The sequence below is a fragment of the Rhinatrema bivittatum genome, chromosome 3 (assembly GCF_901001135.1).
Source record: "Rhinatrema bivittatum chromosome 3, aRhiBiv1.1, whole genome shotgun sequence".
NCBI lineage: Eukaryota > Metazoa > Chordata > Amphibia > Gymnophiona > Rhinatrematidae > Rhinatrema > Rhinatrema bivittatum.
In genome coordinates, this window is record NC_042617.1 from 204,573,732 (window position 1) to 204,584,052 (window position 10,321).

Sequence of the window (10,321 nt, forward strand, 5' to 3'; positions counted from 1 at the left end):
CTCCATCCGTCTTCCTCTCCCTTGCCTAGCCCTTGGTCGCAAAGGGCTTTCCAGGGCCTTCCTCGGGCCAGCCACTTCTCCGTCCTTGCCGCCTCCCGGTCGGGGCTACTGCTACTACCTCGCAGTACTCCATCTTCCGGTCCCGACCGGCCCAAGGGTCCACAAACCCAACAGAAGGCATGACACCATCTGCTTCCCAATCCTGCCTTCATACAGTATGACCAGCATCCTTGTCTAGCCTCCCCAAAAAGCTAGCATAACCAACATGTGATCACAACAGCCAAGGCCCTCACCATCTGTAAATGATAGTTGACATTTTCCTAGGCAGGTGTAGCAGGGTGCATCTGTGTATGGATGCGTGCAACCACAAAGAGGTATGCTAGCTTGCAATGACCTGTGAACATTGTGGGAATGCCACAGTCTTTGACAGGTGCTTTACTAAAGCCTGTAACTGAAGCCCTGCTATGTGAGCACTCTGATGTCAGTACTGGCTCTGAAACAGCAGAGGCAGTGCTATCATCAGTGTCTTTGCAGGTCCATGTGACACAAAGCATCCAATGTACAGGTGCATATCTTCAGATGCACACAGTTATCAGCTATGGAAGGAGGCTGTAAAATGGCAACTCTGTGATTGATACTTTTAACTGTCAACCTGTGGCTTTAGGCTGTGCCTTTAAGCAGCTGAGCTACTTGTGATTTATAGGATTTCTAGAGCAGTTGGGCTCCATCTTCGGAGTAGAACAGCCAAGTCCTACTCCTTGGCCAAGCTATGTATATTATATTGGCAGTCCTACACAAACACTATTGTGAGAAGTGCCTCTTTTAGACTCACTATCAGTCAGAAAAAATTAGGTCAGCCACATGTATTTGGTGTTATCTTTGAATACACTTTTTTTTTTTTTTTACTAGAGTCTAGTACTTCATTGTCAAGATGAAGCCTAACTGGGGATATGTGGTTTCTGTTACACACTGATACAGACAGAGGACCAGTGAGTAAAAGAAAGATGAGAGGAAAGCAGCTGGAAACACTCTGCTGGATTCCCTTTCATGAAAGGGGAAAGGATTGTTGAGGCCTAATAGGCAAAGTAGTGTTGTATGAGGCTTTGCTGAAGCTGGCTGCCACTCAGGTGGTGTTCTCAGCTTCAGTGAGTGGACATAGGGGATCCTGGGATAGATTAGGAAGATTATGAAATACACAGCAGAGCAGCACTATCTCTGCTACTCTGGATGGGGCACATACAGGGCCGGTGCAAGGGGATTTGGCGCCCTAGGCGAGCTTTCTCCCTTGTGCCCCCCCCCCCCCCCCCCCGGTTGCGCCACCCCCCCCGGTCTTGGCCCCGACTCCTACCTCATTCTCGATCACGCCCGCTGACTGTGTGGTTTTCTGGGTCACGAGCAGTTTGGGCACTGCTTGTGGCCCGCCAAATCTCCATTCCTCTTTGCCGCCGCTTGCGGCCCCATATAACTCGCACCCAGTGGCGCACCAAGGGGCTCCGGTGCCCGGGGGCTAATGCATTTGTGAGCCTCTCCAGCATCCCCCCGTAATCCTTCATGTACTAATGTCTCAGAAAATCAGTGGTGTCTCTAGACAGAAGAATTTTTGTTGGGGAGGAGCCAAAATGACATTTCTTCATCACACCCACCTCTATAGCATGGATCCTGCTTTAAAATTGGTTATAAAAAAAAGTATTAATAAAAAAGTCCAAAGAGTCTTCTGCGTAATTTTAAAAAGCTGGCCAGTTTCACACTATAAAATTATTTGATAGCCTCATTCAACTAATTCTATATGGCTATGAGAGTGAAGTCTGGAAGGGACAGAATGTCAATACAAATCCTGCACCTCCATTCTGTAACTCTGCATCCACTGAAATTCCCCCACACAATGGAGCTTGGATGTTTCCCTTACAGCACAATATACTAAAAGATATTTTCAAATTCTGGTGTCACCTCACAATAACAGCAGCACAAACACCTTCCACTGTCAGACACATTGTGAACTAACACAAAACCCCGCAAAAAAGACACTCAAAATCTATACTGCAATCCCATCATAACATAACAATAACAACACCAAGGACTCAAACAACAATAACCCTACCTGTGAATAAGCAAGGGTAAATATTACACTGGGTCCTAGAATAACAATACACCACCTACTGAGGAAACAAAACAAACCCGAATGCTATAGATCCCTATACAGACACTATATGCTAGCAGAATCTCTCATCATGGTCTCACACACACAGAGCAGAGACAGATCCTCACCAAATATAGAATTCAAAATAAAGGAGCACAAATTAGAAAAAACTGAAATGGAAACCCCAAGAAGCCAGACTCTGTGTATTAACAATGGAAAAACAGAACTACCATTCCTCATAAAACAATAAAATCAAGAAACATAAAGCATCAGTTATAATAGTAAAACCTATTAATAAAAGAATATTTTAAAACTACTGATAAATAGAATTTCTATTAGTTACAATTTCCCAAACACCAATAGAATATTTCAAAACAGCACATATATCAAATAACACCCAATAATTAAAACTAATAAGGATTTTAAAAAGCCCCTGTTGTCCATACATGGGAGCTCTTGATTTCCAGTCACCCTGATATTGTCGAGGATTAGGAGCTTATCCTCTCTCTCTCACACATACTCACATGTCCATTCTCTCTCACACACACACTGTCCCATACATACACATTCATGCTCTTATACCCACTATAACCCCTCGCTCTCACAGACACTGACACACTCTCAGGCTGTAAGACACTCTCTCCCTCTCCACACACACACACACACACACACACACACTTACTCCCCTGGATTTTCTCATACACACTCATGCTCTCACTGGCTCCCTCACATACACAGGAACACATACACCCAGGCAAGCTACCATTCATTCTCACACTGACCCCTGGCAGGCTCCCATTCATTTTCACACCACTCCCTCCCCATCCCCCAGGCATGCACACATTCATTCTCACACACACACACATACACCACACATAGGCAGGAACCTATTCTCACACATACAAACCCCAGGAAGACACCCATTCATTCTCATACACAGACACACCCTCAGGCAGGAACCCATGCATTCACACACATACACCCCCAGGCAGACTCCCATTCATACACATGCACACACTAAAGGCAAACCACCTCTCTTTCTTTTGCCAGCAACCTCAGAGCCTCTCTCATTCCTCTGCTGCCACTGTCACTGCTGCCGCGTGGCTATTGGGGAGGTGCTGATTGCTGCTATTGGCACTGAAGCCCATTCTGCTGCCTCCTCTGTGCAGGCCCCGTGGGTTTCCAGTTCCTCCATGCTGATCTCGTACATTGTGAGATCCGCATAGAGAAAGTGCTACTCTTGCACATTCCAAAAGATTACATGTGCCAATCAGTAAAAAGTAATTTATTTTTTTTTACATTTGCTGTCTGATCTTAGTTTTCTAATCGGTTGGTCACAAGGCTTTTTTTCCCCACATTTCCTTTCTTATTTTTTTGCCAATTACTTTTATATTGTCTTTTTTTCTATTTCTTTTCTCTCCATCTGTCTTCTTTCCTCAAACACACAGTAAGGTTCTCATTCTCACATGCTTTCTCTCTCAAACACACACAGGCTCTCACTGTCACATGCTCTCTCTCATACAATCATTCATACACACAGTCTCTCACTGGCACATGCTGTCTGACTCTCACATACACAGTCTCTCTCTCACTACCACATGCTGTCTTGCTCAAGCTCAGGCTCTCACTGTCACATGCTGTCTCTCTCACACACACAGAGGCTCCCACATGCTGTCTCTGCAAACATTCAGGTCCTCACTCCCACACACAGTCTCTAAACTCATCTCATACACGCACACATACACACTCTACAGGCCCTCACCCTCTCTCTCACCTCTGGGCCTCCTCTTCATGGGTCGCTGCAGGATGGGCTCTGCAGCAGCTCTGGTCTTCTCGGACCGCCCACAATGTGGGATCCGCAGCGGCCTGTAAGCGCTGCTCCTCTTCTGCACGCGGCTGATGCTCCTCCTCCTTCCTGCCCGCGTGGCTCCGGCAACATTTTTCTTCCGGGGCCGTATGGGCAGGAAGGAGGAGGAGCACCTGCACATTTAGACGCGACCTTTTTCTTCGGGCCGTGGTGACGTGAGCTCCACCACGGCCCTGCCGATCTTCTTGCTGTGTGTATATCTGGCACACAGCACAATAGCAGTTCACCGCTCAGCCACCAGTGGGATGAGGACCACCGGTGGCCGGCGACCATCAGCGGCTCAGCGCCCCCTAATGCTCGGCACCCTAGACGATCGCCTAGTTCGCCTAGTGCTTCCACCGGCCATGGGCACATATTAAAGCTTCCTCTGTTTTGTCCAAACAGCTAAATCTACTTTTGAGAATCCGAAGGTGCATACTATGATACAGCGGGTTGTAGCTCGTCTCTGCTGGCATGTTGGGAATAGCAACGGGAGTGAGAAGCTAGGTCCTGCAACTGTATCCCAACTCTCCTGTGGCAAAGACAGAATGGCTGCTTCATTCACACCACCCTGACTTTGAGATATGTCTGGCAACCTACAGCATGCTATAAGACAGTAGAAGTTAACCTCTAGCTTAGCATGAGCCTTAAAAGCCTACTTCCCAACCCAAAGTCCATAAGAACATAAGATATGCCATACTGGATCAGACCAAGGATACATCAAGCCCAATATCCTGTTTCCAACAGTAGCCAATCCAAGTCACAAATACCTGGCAAGTACCTAAACATTAGATAAATCACAAGCTACTATTGCTTATTAATTACTGTAATAGCAGTCATATTAATTACTGTAATAGGGGAGGAGGAATAGCCTAGTGGTTAGAACAGTGGGCTACAGACCAGGGTTTGAGTCCTGCTGTTGCTCCTTGTGACCTTGGGCAAGTCACTTTACCTTCCATTGCCTCAGATTGTAAGCCCTCTGTTATAATAATAGCAGTTTATGGATTTTTCCTCTAGGAATTTATCCAAACCTTTTTTAAACCCAGCTACACTAACTGCCACCCTTTTCTGTGACACTATATATAGCACTAGCTTAATCTGTATCAGATCTTCCAGACTAGGAAATTCCATCTAGGGTTTCCACCAAATGTGTGCCCGTCACTTACAACCAAGCTAAAGCTACCCGTTCGTAGCACTCATCAAACCCTCAAGCAGTAACTTGTGGTATGAATGTGCAAGTTCCTGGCTGCTCTGCAGTATGTCCTTCAAAGATACAAATTTGTCTGTCCTGACACAGTGAATATGCTAGGCTCAAAAATGCACAGGCCACAGCTTCTGGTTTACCTGTGTGATGGGCAAGACAAACTGTGCCTGACATCCAGGCTGACCCATCTGTTGCAGAAGATCTCACTGTTACAGGGTGGGATGATGGCTATGTGAGTGCAGTCAATAACTCCCAGAACATTGGAAAAGTTAGCAATGGCATAAAAGCCTCTCTTCAATTCCATCAAATCCTGCCTGTCCTGAGGAAATGCTATGTAGCGATTGATGCGGTCACTTACAGCTGTTATGACCTGGCCCAGACAGTGAGAAAAAGTGGTTTGGGACATTTCCTTGATGACCCCTACTGTCGTTTGGAAGGAGCCAGATTCCAGGAAATGTAGGGTGGCCAATAGTTTGATGAGCCACGGTATAGCGTGGGACCTTTCTGTGACCAGATCAAGATCCTCACGGATTTCTTCACACAATTCCAGGATAGCCTGATTGCTGAAGCGATATCTGCTAACCACATAATCTTCTGGCATGCCCAGCAATGAGGCTCAGGGAGGAAAGATGTGCTCCCTGTATCTCCTCCGCTGTGCCTGCCTGCATGCCAAGCGCTGCCCTGGCCCACTACCCTCTCTCTGAGGGACCAGTGGCTCGGGCTCCAGTGCAAGGTCTTCCCTGGGAGGGGTTAGAACTTTCCGTGCCTGTTCTTGTGGTTTTTGTTGTTGTCTGCGATGTGCAGCCTGAAGCAACCAGTGCCCTCCAACAAGTAAACTTGCCACAAATATAATAGGTTTAGGAAGACAGGCCAGCTAAGGAAAAGATGTTTTTATTGGGCCAGGAGGGTGTGGTAGGTGTATCTGATAGACGGCCTCATTTCATCACTTGCAATAATGACCACAGTCACGCAATAAAAAGATGTAGTTATTTCTGATGTTAAATCCCGCATTAGTGTGTGTTAATCTATCGCAGAATGCAGTAGAACACCCTAATTTGCATTAACTCCTTCTGCTTGCATAATCAAAATTTGCATGCTAGCATTGCGAGCAATACGTATTAGACCCCATTTAACGTGTATTAGGGCCCTATGCATTTTGATAAATGACCCTGTAAGTTATCTGGCTAACTCTGAATATTGAAACAATTAGGGTTTAGCAGGAAGATGTGATTACTTCAATTGTTTCATTTCATTTTTTAATCTATTCAATAAAATTTTGCATGTCTCTTAAAGCTGAATTGTATACAGTAAAGTAGAATGCTATACAATACAATCTTAAAGTGCATGTTATGACAATTCCCCAACTTGTTAACATCTATGAGCTAAAATGAAAACATATCCGAATGCAAATGAGAGACCATGATATACAAATGAAGTTTTACCCAGCTCAAAGTAAATAGCCAGGAATGCAAAAATGCACCTGCTATTTACTGGAAGGGAGTTACCCTAGAGGTGCTGCATCATTCTGGCAGGGGAAGTAAGGAAAGGAATATAGGGTAGCCCTGATGAGCTTTTGCCCTTGTTTTACAGGGGGGTTCAAGACTGTATGGGGCATTTAGTGTCTGCAGAAGGGGGTGGATTCAGAATGGTCTTGAAGAGGGTTTGAGAGGAGGAAATCCCAGCTAATGCAGCTGGCACGAATGTTACACTTTTTTGTGTTAATGTCCACGTTAGTACAAAGTCACACTACTGAGGGTAAGTTTTAGCTGGCCTTTAGTCAACTTTAATGCATAGCTTATTAAGTCCCATTTTAATGTGCACATTACAATTTTGCTTACACTAAACCTGTTTAGGACGCTAATGGCCCGCATGCGTAAAACACAGGGGTTACACGTGCGGCCGGGCCTTGCGCGCCACGCGCATTTTTAAAAGGGGCCCAGCCGCACGCATAACCCCTGTTACTCACACAAGAGCCAGGCCTCGGCAGAGGGTCGGGACTAGAGGCGCCCGGTACAGCAGCCATTTGCCGCTGTCCTGGCGTGCACAACTTGCTACAGCTCCTTTGCAGGAGCAAATTGTAAGTTAAAAAAATGGGTGGGACCTAGGATAGGCAGCGGGTAGGAGAGGGGAAGGGGAAGGGAGATTAGGGAAGGGGGTAGGGAAGTTCCCTCCCAGTCTGCTCCTTAATTGGAACAGACTGGGAGGAAACTGGAGATGTCCGATACGTCGCTGTGTGATTTTTGCTTTAGTCTTCCCCACCCTGTGCGCACCGCCCGCAATTTTATAACATGCGTGTACATGTTATAAAATCGTGCATCCATGTATGCGCACCGGGTAGCGTGCGCACATGGACGCGCGTGCATATTTTTTAAAAATCTACCCCTAAGTGTCTCTGTTTGCATACATATGACTTGTGAACCAGTGATAATGACCTTAACTCTTTAGTTTTGAAAATGTATTAGTTTAACACAATATAGTCTTCTTTTAAACCAAACTAACTTGGTAATTTAGGGAAAACAAGAGGTTTTACCAAGAATTAATTGACCCACTTTGTGGAACGTGCACAGATAATCATGAAGCCAAAAAAACCCCCAACCCTGTCTGAATTCTCATGTCTTCCCTGACATGCGCTACTAATCAGCACATATACAAACAACTAGGTGCGGCTAGAGTTGTGCCTATATTTTATAAACTATATAGCAGAATCCACACCGTTTATAAAATACTGTGGGCCCAATATTCAAACTTAAATGTTTATGTAAGTTAGCTGGATAAGACTTATTAGCTAACTTACATGGGATATTCGGCAGAACTGCGATGCTGCAGAATATCCGTGAATAAATCGTCATTTAACTGGATAAGTTATGTCTGGCTAGTTTAGACCTGCCTTGTGACAGATCTAACCTATCCTATTAACCGGCTGAGTCTGAATATCAGCACTTATCTGGCTAAGTTAATTGGTTAAGTAGCACTGCCTTATCTGGCTTATTCGCTATCTGGCTTATCTGCTAAATGTAGCCTGATATTCAGCAGCTGCCACTTAGCCAGGTAAGTCCCTGCTTATCTGACTAAGTAGCATTGAATATTGGCCTCTGTGTATCAGCACCCCAAAACGGCATGCAAATGTTTCAGTACATTCATAGTTTTGTTATGCATGGAGCTATACAGTTTATACAACTATTTTGTAAAAATACATACATGTGTTTTATTCGTTAAATAGCATGTGTGTAATAACCCTCAGCCTATGTATGGAGGCAGCTATTTTATAAAGTTGACTGATGTAGGCGGGTATCTCATGAAAATAACTGTGCACGAACTTTCAAACGACTGTTGACCTAGACCTTCTCCAGTGCACTCACATCATCCACCAGTTCACCCACACCTTTTACTCCTTGGCCCGCCCCCCTCCCCCCCCCCCACCCCCCAACTCAAAATCTGCAGACAATCGAGGTCAGATTTAATATCTTCAACTTGATTCACAGATGTTAAAAGCATGCACGCACTCCTTCTATAAAATACATAAACGGGAGAGCACTTCCAAACCCCACCCTGAAAACACCCTTTTTGCAGTAGGATAAAAATGTGAAAAAAAAGAAACAAACATTTTTAAAGTTTTGGTATTTGGGTCTGCGGCATAAATTATATAAACCAGGCCAGTTGTTGACGACTAGAGAAAAGTTTGAATTTAATTTAACGTATCCATTTTCATTTAATAGTAATCGTTGCTTTCCCAAGAATGGATAAGTGTGATCCTACAGAGACTTGAACGAGTTGTCTGTCTGCTCTAATCCCAGTCACTCAGAAAGAGATGAGTCCAGCCAACTTGATGCCTGATCCAAGAGGAAATGTCTTTAAGCCCTGGAGCCAGATGATCCAAAGTTCATCTAATAATTCACTGAAGGGAACATTCATAGTCAGACGATGAATGCAGCGCAATATTATCTGTTGACTTATCTAGTGAAAAATGCTACAAAGATGACGTTCTGTAAACATAAGCAGAAAGGGTATAGGGCACTTAAAAGTAAAAGGAAGGAAAATGATAGATTAGGAACAATGCAAACACATTATAGAAAGGGAAACTCAACTTCAGTGCACATTCAAATTCTCTGACAAGTGCAAGTGCCTTTCTTTACATGCTTTTAAAGCACTGGTGTGAAGTTAAGAAATAAAAGATAATCCTGAATCACATTTTGCTTCAATTTTCTTTGAGGGTTCATGTTTTGTGCCTTTCTGTCTGAACTTTTCCAGGATAACATGTATCTTTTGGCACCCTCTGTCTATATTTTCAAATGCAGTCTTTAATGTGTTCTCAAAATCTGCTCTCCTTAAGCCTGGGAATGTAAAAGTCAACAGCAAATAGTCAAGCTTACCGGTGCTTTTGTTTTGGAAAGCCTCGTCATTTATCCATCTCAAACTGGGTTTTAAGATATAAAGGAGACCTGAGATTTTCACTTCAGCTTTAGTTGATTGTAAATGAGTGCATGAAAACAGTCATATCGGCTTGTGCTGGTTGGCTCAGTGGAAGGAATGTTCTCCTTTCTGGGAAAGATGCAAAACGTTAACAGAACTGAGCACATCCTGCTTTTTCTGTTTTGCTTTTTCTTTGTCATACATACTCTTCCAATTTTCCCCTTCCCTTCCCCCATCCTCATGCCACTTCCTCTGACCATGCAAGGAAGATAGTTAAGAGTACTTGGGATTTAATATCCTGAGGATATGGAGAGGAACTGTTTTCATTGGGGGTTTTGGTGAGGAGAGGTTACTGCATTTTTTTAAATTTTACTTTGAAAGTATAACCTAAACTCAAATATTTAAGTAAAGCAAAGGAAAAGATCCTAAATCTGCAATGAATACTCTTCTGATCTACAAGTCACTTGTAATAAGTGGGTCATCATCTCTTCAGAGTAATTGACCCTGTCTTCCTCACTCAAGCTTTACATACAGACTCAAGAGTAACTCCCAGCTTCTCTACTGAATCCCTTTACATCCCACTACAAAGACTTAAAAAAAAAAAACCACACATTACAATAGGCTGTGTCTACTTTTTGTAAATGTTCTGAAACAGAAAACAAGTGAAAGAAAAAAAAAGCCCTGTAAATCAGTTCAGCATATTTGGTCACTATTGATTTAGTGG